This window comes from Bufo gargarizans, chromosome 2 (assembly GCF_014858855.1).
Source record: "Bufo gargarizans isolate SCDJY-AF-19 chromosome 2, ASM1485885v1, whole genome shotgun sequence".
NCBI classification, from domain to species: domain Eukaryota; kingdom Metazoa; phylum Chordata; class Amphibia; order Anura; family Bufonidae; genus Bufo; species Bufo gargarizans.
Window position 1 is genome coordinate 76,185,173 of NC_058081.1, and position 16,340 is coordinate 76,201,512.

The following is a 16,340-nucleotide window of genomic DNA, read 5'->3' on the forward strand; positions in this document are numbered from 1 at the left end:
ATGGGCTTCAGGTCAGGAGAGTTTGCTGGCCAATCGAGCACAGTAATCCCATGGTCATTGAACCAGGTTTTAGTACTTTTGCTAGTGTGGGCAGGTGCCAAGTCCTGCTGGAAAACGAAGTCGCCATCTCTATAAAGCTTGTCTGCAGTAGGAAGCATGAAGTGCTCCAGAATCTCCTGGTAGATGGCTGCATTGACTCTGGACTTAATGGAGGACAGTGGACCAACACCAGCAGATGACATGGCTCCCCAAATCAACACAGACTGTGGAAACTTCACACGGGACTTCAAGCATCCTGCATTGTGTGCCTTTCCATTCTTCCTCTAGACTCTCTGGGTCATTGGTTTCCAAATGAGATTCAAAAGTTGCTCTCATCAGAAAAGAGTACTTTGGACCACTGAGCAACAGACCAGTCCTTTTTTTTTTTTTTTTTTTTTTTTTTTTTTTTTTTCTCTTTAGGTCAGGTAAGACGCTTCTGACGTTGTTTGTTGTTCAGGAGAGGCTTGACAAGAGGAATACGACATTTGAAGCCCATGTCCAGGATCCGTCTGTGTGTGGTGGCTCTTGATGCACTAACTCCAGCCTCAGTCCATTCCTTGTGAAAGTCCCCAACACTTTTGAATAGCCTTTTCCTGACAATCCTCTCCAGGCTGCGGTCATCCCTGCCGCTTGTGCACCTTTGTCTTCCACACTTGTCCCTTCCACATTAATGTGCTTTGATACAGCACTTTGGGAACATCCAACTTCTTTTGCAATTACCTTTTTGAGGCTTTCCCTCTTTATGGAGGGTGTCGATGATGGTTTTCTGCACAACAGTCAGGTCAGCAGTCTTTCCCATGATTGGGATTCCCAGTGAACCAGACTGAGCGACAATGTAAAGGCTCAGGTACCCTTTGCTCAGGGGGCATGGATTAATTAGGTGACTACTTTGAGCATAGAATATTGAACCTTTTTACAATATTCTAATTTTCTGAGATTGTGACTTTGGGGTTTCATACAGCTGTAAGCCGTAATCATCCAAATTATAACGAAATAAAGGCTTGAAATATCTCGCTTTGCATGTAATGAGTCTCATATGTTTTCACCTTTTAAGTTGCATTACTGAAATAAATGAACTTTGCACGATATTCCAATTTTTGTTTGTTTCACCTGTAGATCCATTAAACACTGTTATTCGAGGCTGCTGTTCTTTTAAAGGGGCACTTCCATCAACATTTTTATCTCATATTTGTGATATTGTCTATGTAGTTTTTTAACATTATTATTATTATTTTTTTACAATTAAAAATGAGTGGATAATTTTCTGGTTGACAGATGCCATTGTATGCCTACTACGGACACTGCAAAGCACAGTATGAAAGTTTCATAAAGGTCGTATTAGAGAGAAGTTTGAGACAGATGCGCAGGGAAGTCATGATGTGTGTCACCCCTGCCATTTCCTCTGTAGAGACCAGGGTTCAGCAACCTCAAGCTATTGGGAAACTGACAAACCCCTGCATGCTCCATTCATTTCTATTACAGTTATAAGTACAGCTGAGCAAGTGTGCATGCTGGGAGTTGTAGTGGCACTGCAGCTGGAGTGCCGGAGGTTGCAGATCCCTGGTATAGACCATCTAGCCATTAGATCCCCCTATTATCCATGTAATGAGGGGAAAAATGCATGAGTCTCTTTCCATGATCTTCAGCAGTTGACAGTATTTTTTGATCCGTTTTCAAAACGAGAAATGCAAAATATATTAAAAAAAAAACAACAACTAAACTAACATAAAAATAACTGCAAGTCCTTTTACCTTATCCAGTTCAATGATGAGGTATCTGGCCACCTGCATGAGCTGTTTGTTTTATACAGTCCTGATCAAAAATTTAAGACCACTTGAAAAATGGCAAAAAATACTATTTAGTATGGCTGGATCTTAAAAAGGTTCCAAGAAGAGCTTCAACATGTAACAAGAAGAAATGGGAGTGAGACAAAACATTTTTTGAGCATTCAATTTAATGAAGACAACGAATAAACTGAAACAGGCTGTTTTTCAGCTGATCAAAAGTTTAGGACCACACCTTCAAAGAAAAACTAACCCCCCCCCCCCCCCCCCCAAAAAATAAAACTGAAATCCAACTCCCAAACATGAACTCAGTAATGAGTAGCTCCGCCGTTATTGTTGATCACTTCAAAAGTTTGTTTTGGCATGCTTGATGCAATCGTTTCCATGAGGTGAGTGGGAACATTTCTCCAAGTGGTGAAGATGGCCGCACCAAGGCCATCTACTGTCTGGAACTGTTGTCCATTTTTGTAAACTTCCCTTGCCATCCATCCCCAAAGGTTCTCAATTAGATTTAGATCAGGGGAACACGAAGGATGGGCCAAAAGAGTGATGTTATTCTCCTGGAAGAAGTCCCATGTCCTGCGGGAATTGTGTACTGTAGCGTTGTCCTGTTGAAAAACCCAGTTGTTACCACACAGACGAGGGCCCTCAATCATGAAGAATGCTCTCTGCAACATCTGGACATAGCCAGCGGCCGCTTAACGCCCCTGCACTTCATGAAGCTCCATTGTTCCACTGAAGGAAAAAGCACCCCAGACCATTATGGCGCCCCCTCCACTGTGGCGCGTAGAAAAACATCTAAGGTGGGTTCTGCTTGTCATGCCAGTAACGTTGGAAACCATCAGGACCATCAAGGTTTAAATATTTTTTTTTCTCATCGGAGAATAAAACTTTCTTCCACCATGAATGTCCCATGTCTGGTGCTCTCTTGCAAAGTCCAAATGAGCCGTTCTGTGGCGTTCAAGGATACAAGGTCTTTTGAAGATGTTTCTTGTTTTTGAAGCCCTTCAGTCTCAGATGCCGTCTGATGTTATGGGGCTGCAGTCAGCACCAGTAAGGGCCTTAATTTGGGTCGAGGATCGTCCAGTGTCTTGGTGGACAGCCAATTGGATCCTCTGGCTCAGTGCTGATGAAATTTTTTGGGGTCTTCCACTTGACTTTTTTGTTCCTTAACCCTCAGGATCATTTAAGAATTTAAGAAATTCCAAATGACTGTCTTACTGCGTCCCGCCATCGCTGCGCTGTGAGAGACCCTGCTTATGCAGTTCAACAACCCGACCACGTTCAAAAAGGGAGAGTTTTTTTGCCTTTGCCATCACAACGTGTGACTACCTGACAGAAAATGACAATAAATCCACATCTTTGCACAGATTTGGCCTTTTTAAAGGCATGTGGTCCTAAACTTTTGATCAGCTGAAAAACAGCCTGTTTCAGTTTATTCATTGTTTTCATTTAAATTGAATGCTCAAAAAATGTTCTGTCTCACTCTCATTTCTTCTTGTTGCACGTTGAAGCTCTACTTGGAACCTTGTTAAGATCCAGCCATGCTAAATAGGATTTTTTTAGCCATTTTTCAAGTGGTCCTTAAACTTTTGATCAGGACTGGATATAGGCGCCATCTGCTGGTTAAGTGTGTTACTGCAGGAGTATTATATATCTTCATTAATATACATCAAGAATCTGCTACCAAATGTTGATATCATCCCTTGCACAAGGATTAGAAGCCATATTGGGGCTTATTACACTATAGAACCGGATCATAGAGATCATGTATTATCTATATACTATAATTCAGGGTGAACTGATTCTAAGAGCTCAGTAATTAATTATCCTGTTAACATGGTTGTACAGCTCAGTCAAAAGCGCCTGCTAATTCCAAGGGGGTGGGGATAAGCGGCTGTCAGGCATCTCAGATGCCACTTATCTCGGATAGACAAGATTCCAGCCTGTTTTTTTACGGATATATGAATCGATCCTCCTGATTTGTGAACGTCAATGATATTTCATCTAATATGTGCAATAATAGCAGGAGGGCCAGGCATTCTATTCCTAATGGGAGAATTGGTTCAGTCCTTCTTATTCAAAAACTGTGGATCTGGTGCTGCCCAACAGTGTTTGCTCTAGGGATTTTTCAGTATTTTTGTCTGTCTAGCTCCCCCTTCCTCATTTTTATCTGAGTGCCAGAAACCATTCGGCGGCATACAGTTACCCTAAGACTCCGTGCCGAGTATAGGCTTGGACCTGTGATGGTGCTCATACACATAAGGCAAAAACGTGATGCGAGTCCAGCCTTATGTTTAACGTATGCAAAAAGCGTATATGTTACATGGATGCATCCGGCGGATATCATACAGCGGAATCTGTCCCCAAAAAGATCCATTGTAAAGAAAACCGTGATGTGAACCCAGCCTTAGATGGTATTCGGCTAAACTCGCCGCTCTCTGTGTGGCTGCTATCAGTGGAGGGATGGTAAAAAGCCCTCATACCCATTACATTTTGAGGAGAGGGGCAAAATTGGACATGTTTGATATTATTATTATTATTATTATTATTATTATAATTTTTTATCATGCCATTTTTAGATATGCCATCAGCAGAGATGTCTGACAGCAGCTTCTTCTTTCCCCTCCCCCTTTGCCAATACCTGGCTGAGCATGCATGTGTATGGAGGAGTCGGAACTATCAAAGGTGTGTCTTAGGGTATGTTCACATCTGCAGCATTATTTTTCCCTTCAAAATTTCTGATCCCATTAGAAGTTGTTGGGGCTGTACCATAGATCCATCACAGGTCAGGTGTGAACAGAGCCCAAGGCTGATTGTGTATTACATATGAGCTGTACGCTTGATGTGGGCACAGTGCACTGGCATACTTTCTCTTCAACTGTATAAGAAGTAAAGTAAAAAAGTATGCTTTATTTTTTTACAGTAGGACACTATGGTTGAGGTATGTGCCTATACCAATGGCCTTGGCCTTCAGCGGTTGCAAGACTACAGCTCCCATCATGCCCTGATAGCCGTAGGAGAACTTTGGCCTATATGGTGGCATTAGGCCTTTCTTCAGAGGCCTGCATCTGGAAGTCTCACTGACACGTACGAAATTAAAGGTCTAGATGCAATGTGCATTAAATACATTTGATCAACTTTACTTTGAGCTGTGACAATGAAACCATTAGTATGACCCCCCCCCCCCCCCCCCCCAAAGGGGACACCTTAAAGTGGCAGCAGCCATTCAGCCGTGACCTGCGGGCACTATGGTGGAGCCCTGCCTTTATCGCTTCTGTTTTGGATTGTTGTAGAAGAACAGAGACCTCTCTCTGTGTGTTCAAAGCCTATTGTGTGCCTTACAGCTGAGATTTTTTTTACCTGTATTTTAAAAAGTTTTTTTTTTTTTAATATATTTTTAATATTGGGAATATATTTAAAAAATCTATCTTAATATCTGATACTACGTTGTGTGACTGATGGCCATTGCGTTGCACGCTGGAGAGGCTGGGCCTCAAGTATTGTCTCCCAGAACATGGCTTTGTTCAGCCTTTTACTCTTGTTGCTATGGGTAACAAAGCTGTTTCCTATGAGACAGGCCTTAAAAGGGTTTTCTGGGATTTTCATCTTGAAGGCCTATCCTCTAGGGTAGGCTATCAATATGAGATCAACGAAGGTCTTGCTCCCATCAGCTGTTTCAGGAAGCCACGGCGTTTACCGGAGCTCCGTTAAGCGCCGCGGCCTCCTCTCAGCTTACCAAGCACAGCGCTGTACACTGTATAGGGGCAGCGCTTGATATTGCAGCTTAGCCCCTTCACTTGAATAGGACTGACCTACACCTGGGCCACGTGACCAATGAACTGTGGGAGATCCAGGTGGTTTGTGGCCATAATATGGAAGTGAAAATGTGACTGCGTAGCCGCTGTCTGAATGAGGCCTTATATTATAAGGCCCTAAGTGTTTATAGGTTTTTTCCTTTCATTTGTCCTGTCTATCTGTTCAGCTCATTGTACGAAGTATCACCTGGTGTCACTGTGATATGGATTGATAAGTTACAGTATAACTTCCTTAAATGGGTTTTCCAGGATTACTAAGGTTTTGAACAGATATGCTCATATAGTTGCTTACCTCATGTACATCTTCCCCATGCTTTTATTTTCAATTTGGACTCTCCTGACCTGTTTTCACCATGTAAATCCATCCCTCTGGTTTGTTTCCATCCTGTATGTAGCACTTCCTGTTCCTGTATCCAACCAAACCCATGATGCACTTCTCCTATCTCTGCCACAGCTCCAGCACCGCCCCTAACCATGCTTAGCATAACTCCTCCCACATAGTTACATAGACACTCCCCTATCACTGCCCTGCCCATGGACATGACATCACAGGAAGTAAGAGCTGCATGGACATGGTCATTTGACCACAGCCCTGAATATTAGATAAGAGCAATAAAGGTAAAAAAAAAAAAAAGTACATTTATAAACTTCATAAATGATTATTTTAAGGCATGTTGATGCAAACTGGAAAACCCCTTTAAAGGAGCTCTCCGGAGTCATTTTCTTCTGACCTGACTGTTTACCAGATGCCTTGACTTTTCTCGAAATTTGTGATCTCCTCTGTATTTTTTGTAATGTATGCCTTGTACAAGCAAATATGAAGTTGGACAATTGTATATTGGTGAAGAATGTGCTGCTAATATTGGACACTGGAGCTTTAAAATAAATATTAATTCTTAAAACCCTGATGCGTCCGTCTTGTTTCCTCCAGCACGGACCACCTTCACCATTTGTTGGGAGGGTAATGACCCCGCAGCCTCCATCATCTTCGATGTTTATCTGACTCGTATTTACTTGCATTCCTCTGCTGACCACTAGGTGGCGCTGATACCCCGCGTGACCGTCCCATTGTGTTCCTTCCCATGCTGCAAAAATAAACATCTTGCGCACCAGTTATGTCGCTCGCCCGTTTGCATGCAAATGATTTGTGTATTTAGAAAATAAAAGGGGAGATTTGGTTTGGCAAGAAGGTTACAGTGAAATTGACCCTCCACGCCATATGTTTTATCCATCAGTACCCAAACTGGTCAGACGTACAAAGCACAATGCGTTCACAACTGAGTCCGGTATCCTGTTGTACTGGTGGATATCCATGTAATATGTCTTATGGGTGGGGGTCGACCTCTGACTCGCACAATCCTGAGCACCTCATGTGGTTCCTAGTTTCCCTTGGGTTGTCCACATGTGTACAGTGACTGAGATGTACAGAAGCAGCCCAGTGTCCACATTGACCTGTATCTGTATCGCCCATTGTAGCCCCACCAGTAAGATGTCAAATGGATATGATGTAGGTTTATATGGCGAGCAGCCCCCTTATAAAGTGACCTATCGGAGCACCTTGATGTCCTATCTGTGGTTCGGAGCTGATGGAGCACCATGAGCTACTGAAGCTGGTCATACATATTAGATAGCCGTCAGCTGACTGCTATTCGTACCAACCCCCTTCCCATACACATGCACACTCGGCTCTGTTGAGCATGCATGTGTGCTGAACAGGAGGAGAGGACTGGTCTGGTGGCTTCTTGTCTCCAGAAGAAGAAATATGGGACATGTTCAAATCCAACTGTCTGACCCTTCCCTCTTGCACACATGAGATCTTTGTCCGGGGCAGTTTGTCCAACGTTCACCTGCTGTATGTGGCATCACTGTGGCACCCCAGGGAGCTGCCAGTGTCTATGGCTAATGAGAGCATGAAACGGCACCATCACGAGGCACAACCCAGAGGCACAGTTAGGCTTTTCTTATTCCCTTACGTCAGGCATGCTAAACCTGCGGCCCTCCAGCTTTTGCAAAACTACAACTCCCAGCATGCCTGAACAGCCTACAGCAGGGCATTGTGGGCGTTGTAGTTTTACAACAGCTGGAGGTCCGCAGGTTGAGCATGGCTGCCTTGCGTGATATTTAAAGGCCAAGGCAAAAACATCTTGTTGACGCAACCCCCTGGCAGCCTTCAGCACTCCAGCTGTTGTGAAACTACAACTCCCAGCATGCTCACTTGCTTGGTTGTTCTTAAAACTCTCATAGACCTAAATAGAGCATGCTGGGAGCTGTCGTTTCACGGCAGCTGGAGGATGCTGATCTACTGCCTTGAGATGTTTCGACGTGCAGTTGTGGGACTGGGATTGCAGTGGACGGCTCGCAGTGGCAGTAGACTTTAGTGAAATGTTTTTGTTGCAAATGAGGTCTGTGTGTGGTAGCCATAGATTTCACACCTCTGTGACAGGCGGGATGAGAAGCCAGCAGGCTGCCAATTGTACAGCGCGCGCTCGGCCAAACCGCTGCCCTGAGTGTTTGCTCTGGGAGTCTTGCTTTTCATGCTGAGATAAACCAGTCAATAAAACCCGAGCTTGGAAAATGTTACATATGATAAAGAAAAAAACTATCATTTTACATAGCAAAGGCACCAGCATTTTATTTGCATGAACCAATAAAGCTGATAAAACAGTCCATGGATCCCCTTACAATGACAGAAGAGATGTCTATGGTTTATTCACAGGCCAAGAAAAAATCTTTTTTTTTTTTTTTTTTTTGCCAATGACTTTTGAACAAATTTATGATATTTTGGGCACGCGGAATCTAAAAATGACATCAATGTTCCTGAATTGGCTTTAATTTTTGAAATGCTGGATACCCCTCCAGTAATGATTATTCCCTGCAGTTGCTGACATACGCAGCAAGGTTTTGTCAGTCTTTTTTCTTCTTTTTAACATTGTTTTCTATTAACATACTGTTGAATCACATTGGCCTGTGGACAGCTTCAGAGAGATTTTATTTTTATTACTGATATACATATATTTTGGACTAAAGAGATTTTTAACGTAATATTTATTAAATATTTTAAATATTTTGCATCATTTGGCTTCTGCAGCGTCAATGTTTCCCAATACATAGATGCTGCAGAAAGCTGTTATGTGAGAAATCCTTTGTGGTTCATTGTCCATTGCCCTCTACACATATCGCATATACCATTCCCTATAGCAGGGGTACATTTACCTGAGTCTGCCATCGGGTCAAGGTCGGAGCCACAATAAACTGGTGACACGTAATGCACCGCAACTTTAATCCAATCCCCTTTTCCAATCCCCTTTCTACACCCCATATAGTGATTGTGCTCAAACACAATAAAAATATTCCCTTAGTGCCACCTACAGTATTGATGTGCCTTCCCACAAGGTATGATACCCCTTTAGGACCCTCCTCAGAGTAGGATTCTGCTGAATGCATGTCTACTTGGATGCCCGTTAAGTGTCCCCCACACAGAGCGATGCCCTCTTAAATGCCCCCACAGTATGATGCCCCCTTAAGTGGCCCAACACAGGTGTGATCCCCTATATTACTTATAGTTTAAATACTTCTCTACCCCTCGTCTCCCAATGGTCAGCTTCTGCCGCTTCTCCAGTACTCATCGGTTGTTCAGCATTGGCAAGCGAGATGAAATTGTCATTGTGCCTGCTCTGAGCCACAGATAACGGAGCTAACACAGTGCTGTGCTAATAGTAGATATGCCCCCTTACACTACATATGCCCCTTTAGTACCCCCTCACAATAGATATGACTCTTACAGTAGATATGCCTCCTTAGTGCCCCTCACAGTAGGTATGCCCCTTTAGTTCCCCTTCACAGTAGATATGCCTCTTTTGTACCCCTTCACAGTAGATATACCCCTTTTGTACCCCTTCACAGTAGATATGGCTTTACTGCCCTCTCACAGGAGATATGCCCCCTTAGTGCCTCCTCACAGTAGATATACAGTACAGACCAAAAGTTTGGACACACCTTCTCATTCAAAGAGTTTTCTTTATTTTCATGACTATGAAAATTGTAGATTCACACTGAAGGCATCAAAACTATGAATTAACACATGTGGAATTATATACATAACAAAAAAGTGTGAAACAACTGAAAATATGTCATATTCTAGGTTCTTCAAAGTAGCCACCTTTTTGTTTTGATTACTGCTTTGCACACTCTTGGCATTCTCTTGATGAGCTTCAAGAGGTAGTCACCTGAAATGGTCTTCCAACAGTCTTGAAGGAGTTCCCAGAGATGCTTAGCACTTGTTGGCCCTTTTGCCTTCACTCTGCGGTCCAGCTTACCCCAAACCATCTCGATTGGGTTCAGGTCCGGTGACTGTGGAGGCCGGGTCATCTGGCGCAGCAACCCATCACTCTCCTTCATGGTCAAATAGCCCTTACACAGCCTGGAGGTGTGTTTGGGGTCATTGTCCTGCTGAAAAATAAATGATGGTCCAACTAAACACAAACCGGATGGAATAGCATGCCGCTGCAAGATGCTGTTGTAGCCATGCTGGTTCAGTATGCCTTCAATTTTGAATAAATCCCCAACAGTGTCACCAGCAAAGCACCCCCACACCATCACACCTCCTCCTCCATGCTTCACGGTGGGAACCAGGCATGTAGAGTCCATCCGTTCACCTTTTCTGCGTCGCACAAAGACACGGTGGTTGGAACCAAAGATCTCAAATTTGGACTCATCAGACCAAAGCACAGATTTCCACTGGTCTAATGTCCATTCCTTGTGTTCTTTAACCCAAACAAGTCTCTTCTGCTTGTTGCCTGTCCTTAGCAGTGGTTTCCTAGCAGATATTCTACCATGAAGGCCTGATTCACACAGTCTCCTCTTAACAGTTGTTCTAGAGATGTGTCTGCTGCTAGAACTCTGTGTGGCATTGACCTGGTCTCTAATCTGAGCTGCTGTTAACCTGCGATTTCTGAGGCTGGTGACTCGGATGAACTTATCCTCCGCAGCAGAGGTGACTCTTGGTCTTCCTTTCCTGGGGCGGTCCGCATGTGAGCCAGTTTCTTTGTAGCGCTTGATGGTTTTTGTGACTGCACCTGGGGACACTTTTAAAGTTTTCCCAATTTTTCGGACTGACTGACCTTCATTTCCTAAAGTAATGATGGCCACTAGTTTTTCTTTACTTAGCTGCTGTTTTCTTGCCATAATACAAATTCTAACAGTCTATTCAGTAGGGACTATCAGCTGTGTATCCACCTGACTTCTCCACAAGGCAACTGATGGTTCCAACCCCATTTATAAGGCAAGAAATCCCACTTATTAAACCTGACAGGGCACACCTGTGAAGTGAAAACCATTTCAGGTGACTACCTCTTGAAGCTCATCAAGAGAATGCCAAGAGTGTGCAAAGCAGTAATCAAAGCAAAAGGTGGCTACTTTGAAGAACCTAGAATATGACATATTTTCAGTTGTTTCACACTTTTTTGTTATGCATATAATTCCACATGTGTTAATTCATAGTTTTGATGCCTTCAGTGTGAATCTACAATTTTCATAGTCATGAAAATAAAGAAAACTCTTTGAATGAGAAGGTGTGTCCAAACTTTTGGTCTGTACTGTACCTCTTACAGTAGATATGCCTCCTTAGTGTCCCCTCACAGTAGGTATGCCCCTTTAGTGCCCCCTCACAGTAGGTATGCCCCTTTAGTGCCCCCTTCACAGTAGGTATGCCCCTTTAGTGCCCCCTTCACAGTAGGTATGCCCCTTTAGTGCCCCCTTCACAGTAGGTATGCCCCTTTAGTGCCCCCTTCACAGTAGATATGGCTTTACTGCCCTCTCACAGGAGATATGCCCACTTAGTGCACCAATAGCGATTTAGTTGTAATAAAATAAAAAAGCACTACTTACCTAGCTCTCACTCAGCCGATGAACGGAGCACATCATCCTGGGGCTTGTGCTTCTCTCACTCAGCAGGCATTATGATGATGTAATTTCATTGCGACTACTGCTGGGGTCAGAGATCACCAACCAGGGAATGGTGGAACAGGGAGCTGCCGGCTCCCTGCTTCACCATGGTATTCAACGGTATGTGCATGCTCAGGAAACCCATACAGCTGGCAGCGGGACACGCAGGTATATGGACAGCGGTCCACCTGTTGAGCACTCCGTCCCCTGCCCTACAACATGGTGCAGAAACCACCAGAGGGAGACTGAAGCTAGAACTGATCCCATAGTTTTCTACATTCATCCACACATCACTTTTGATGCAGGATGTAAAAAAGCATAGGACAGAGAAATTCTGCATGCTACGTTTTCTGGCCAGCACTATGAGTCTGTAGACGTCGGACCTGTTCTCTGAATTGCACTACACATCAGTCTAAGCTTATTTATTATGTCTGACAAATTTATCACATAATGGCACTCTGCAGCTGTTATGTACTGTGAAACATAGAAGCTGCAGAGGCCATATGTTGCAACATTTTAATAAAAACTTGGTTTTGAGTCAAAAATAAATGTAAATTAAAATGGCTCAAAGGTTTTTATAGCCTTTAACTTTGTTTCAATGATTCAAATTTCACAAAAGTTCTGAAAAATGTTTGAGCTATGGCCTGGTGCTGTCTCTGCCGTCATGAACTCTTTCAGTAACCATAAAGGAGACTGTTATGAAGAATTGGTGAAAACACGTTTAAAAACATTCACAATATGAACATATAAGGCTGGATCTACATGGCCATCTTGGTCACTGTGCAGCCGTTCAACCAAAGGGGGTCACAGCGCAACTTGCAAGTCACCAAAACTGCGACCTCATAATTGTGATGGGTCACAGTCTGATCTGCTACGCAGCGATTATTGGTCGTGTCATGGCCAAGATTTCTATCTAACCCCAACCTAAAGTTATACGTTCTCCATAGCCACTCACAATGATTTCCAGATAATCTTGGTGATTTTAGTGAGGAGCAAGGGAGAAGGTTCCATCAGGATATCAAGGTGATGGAGGACAGGTAGCAAGGCAGATGATGGAAGACCACTTCCGGAGCCTCCCATATAGATGTCCACCCTCATCAAAGAAAAACAAATTTCACGATCTGAATCGGGCTTACCATGTTGTACAACGTCATTAGGTATTTCTTAGGTTTCCTTTTGTATGATTTAAGACAATTTCCATGTGATTTACAGTATGAGTAGGTCAGGGGTGCACCTAGCCTTTCTGCTGCCTGAGGTGAAAACTGAAACGCCAATTTCTTCCCATAAGCCATGGCTGCAGTGAATAGCGGGCACACCCTGGGCTTAGGGGCTCCTGACTGATGGTGGCTGGGGTGCCCTTGATGGTGGATGGTTGGCAGGGTGGAAGACAGGACAGGTGAAGGGCAAGCGGATGGTGGAGGCAATAACCAGGCCCGCTTGGTTATAATAAATAAGTCTATCTTTACTGACTAGATGATGGGGCATATCTCAAATATATCACCAGACAGCAGTTTTATCATTATTTTACCTCTGCGCTTTTGTCTAGACCATGCCAAATCAAGTTACCCTTATCCGGTGAGTTTTATTTTAGGGCCGTATTTACTAATGTGAGTGCACCTAGTCTTGTCGTAAACTGCAACAAAATTTGGAGCAATTTTCAGTATTTTGTGCACAATTTTGCTCATCTAGTTTTAATTTTAGAGAAATCCATTGTGCCTTAGCTTGTCAAGATGGCATGGCTTAAAGGGAAAGGGGCACAATTTCATGGGAAAGAGTGTGGTCTATATGCAGCATTTTGGGCCAAAATGGTGCTATATTTCTGGTGTCAAATTCTGCTGCAAAGAAAGCCAACCAGTACTTGTTATGAGGTCAGGCAGAAGTGTCTGTATCTGCACCAAATGTATCATACAGCCTGAGCCCCTCGGTGCAGGTCTAGACAGCCGGTCTAAGTCTACACCATATTTGGGGTTAGTAAATCTACCCCAATATGTCAACTCTGGCGCCACTGTGTATCTAGTACTAGGGGGCCTGAGAACCTCATGTGGATTTAGAGCCACTGGTTGGGGTTTACAGACTTAAAAAACTGTAAAAAACAAACAAAAAACTGCTACAATAAAGTGATGTCAAGGAGTTTCAGATACTGATTGGCATAAAATAAACATATACATTAACATAAGAAACAAATCTGCCCCCAATAATAGTCCTCCATTCTTGACAACTCCACAGCCACCCTCTTATGACGGCCAATGTGAATGGCATGGTAATGTTTCACCCACAATATTTCTAAGAATATTTAGTCTGAGGGTTGATGGTCACGGCCCATGTCTTTGGCGGGTTCCCAGGATCTATGTGGGTGAGTGACACGGCTGATTAGTACATTGTTCTCATTTTATGCTTGGCAGGATAATAAACTGGATTCTCTCATCGCTGTTGAGCTGTGTTTGCATTGCACAACGCGTGGTAATGGATCTCCTCGCAGGGTAGTGCTGCTTTTCCCTGGCATCTTCTCTTACCCTCTTCCTGTGAGAATGTGCATCAATTAGTAATACAAGTGTTCTCTTAGTATGGATCCTGCTGTTCTCCACATAGGCGGCTGGCTCCAGGAGAACACAGAGATCTACTCCTCGTTCTCAATTTTTTCATTTCTTTTTGTTCAAGGTTCTGTCCACATTTCCAAATGGAAGCCATACTGCAGCATGACAGGGCACAGTAGCTGGGCATGCGGCGCCACAGATGTCCTGGCACTCGAGGCTTGTGACCACCATGAATCTTATTGTATAGCAGTATTGATAGATTACATATGGAGCCTTTATTTGGTCACTGTACATTGGTATTATTGGAATGCTTTATGCTACTACTGGTGGTGGCAACACTGTACAGTATATTATTTCTTGCAGTGTATGGTAGTGGCAGCACTGTACAATATGTTACTTTTGGCATTTATGGTGATGGCAGCACTATGCAGTATTTTATTTTGCTGTATAAGGTGGTGGCAGCACTGTGCAGTATTTTATTCTTGCAGTGCATGGAGGTGGCAGCTCAGTTCAGTATATTATTTTTGCAGTATATGGTGGTGGCAACACTGTACAGTATATTATTCTTGCAGTGCATGGATGTGGCAGCTCAGTTCTGTATATTATTTTTACAGTATAAGGTGGTGGCAGCGCTGTACAGTATGTTATTCTTGCAGTGCATGGAGGTGGCAGCTCAGTTCAGTATATTATTTTTGCAGTATATGGTGGTGGCAACACTGTACAGTATATTATTTTTTTGCAGTGTATGGTAGTGGACTGTACAATATGTAAATGTTGCTATTTATGGTGGTGGCAGCACTATGCAGTATGTTATTTTGCAGTATATGGTGGTTGCAGCACTGTACAGTATTATTTTTGCAGTATAGTGGTGGCAGCACTGTACAGTATATTATTCTTGCAGTGTATAGAGGTGGCAGCTCAGTTCAGTATATTATTTTTGCAGTATATGTTGGTGGCAGCGCTGTATAATATATTATTTTTGCTCTATGTGGTGAGGGTGGAAGCACTGTACAGTATATCATTCCCACAGTGCATGGTGGTGGAAGCACTGTACAGTATATTATTTTTGCAGTATATAGTGGTGGCAGCACTGTACAGTATATATATTTTTTTGCAGTATATGGTGGTGGCACGTGGCAGCACTCTATAGTATATTATTTTTGCGGTATATAAAGGTGGCAGCACTGTACAGTATATTATTTTTGCTTTATATGGTGGTGGAAGTACTGTGCAGTATATTCCGACTAGATCATACATGAATATTGTTTATATGGCATGAATATTTTAGTTAATAACCCTATCTCCAGTTTCCCCGTGTCACGCATAATCTATGGCCAATTTCCCTTGGTGGCCGTTGAACAATTGCCATGTTTTTGGGAAGGGAAAGGCTCGGGAGCACCCAGTGTCCTCTCAGGCAGGGGCGTAACTACCATAGTGGCAGACCATGCAACTGCTATGGGGCCCAGGGCAAGAGGGGGCCCAGTTGGGATCATCTCCTCTTCTACTGGGGGTGAAAACTTGGTCAGGACTCTACCCTCTAAAGAAACAACCTTTACCAAACAAGGCAGTGGAAAAAATGGCCCATGGGTCATTGAAAGGGGTTTAGGTGGAAACCCTTTTGTCCTGTTTGGGTGGGCTTGCTATGGGGCCCTTACTTCTCTATGTACGCCACTGCTCTCAGGTAGACCATATAGGGCATACTCTAACTAGATCCTTGGTCAAAGTAGAGCTCCACATCCTTACCATCGCAACCTCTAACGGATGCCATCCGGTTGGCACATATAGCTTGTGTAATCCTAGTAACTGCCCTGTTGGCTTCAGCTCTTTCTATAGTTTTTGAGACGTGCCTATGTGCAGGTTTTGTGTATTGAAATTCAAAACCTTCTCACGCTGCGGTGATCATTGCTAGAAACATTGCTTTTCTCTTACGGTAAACTTGGTCTTCTGTCAGCTTCCCCACATACATCTTGGCACTTGCCGTGTAAAGTGACAGAAGTAACGGGTATTTCTCGACTGCTGGGAAATAGGGCCGATAAAAAGCTGGAGCTAAATAAACACTTAGTGGGGAGCGAATCATTCATCTGTATCGTAGTGACCTGCTCAGAAACCAAAACACCCATTCTGGTCCTGCCACTCCAATCATAATTATGTGGAAATCTGCAGCGGAGCATGTAGATTGGACAACGCAAATTTTCTTTTGTTCTCCATGGCCTGTTCGTTTG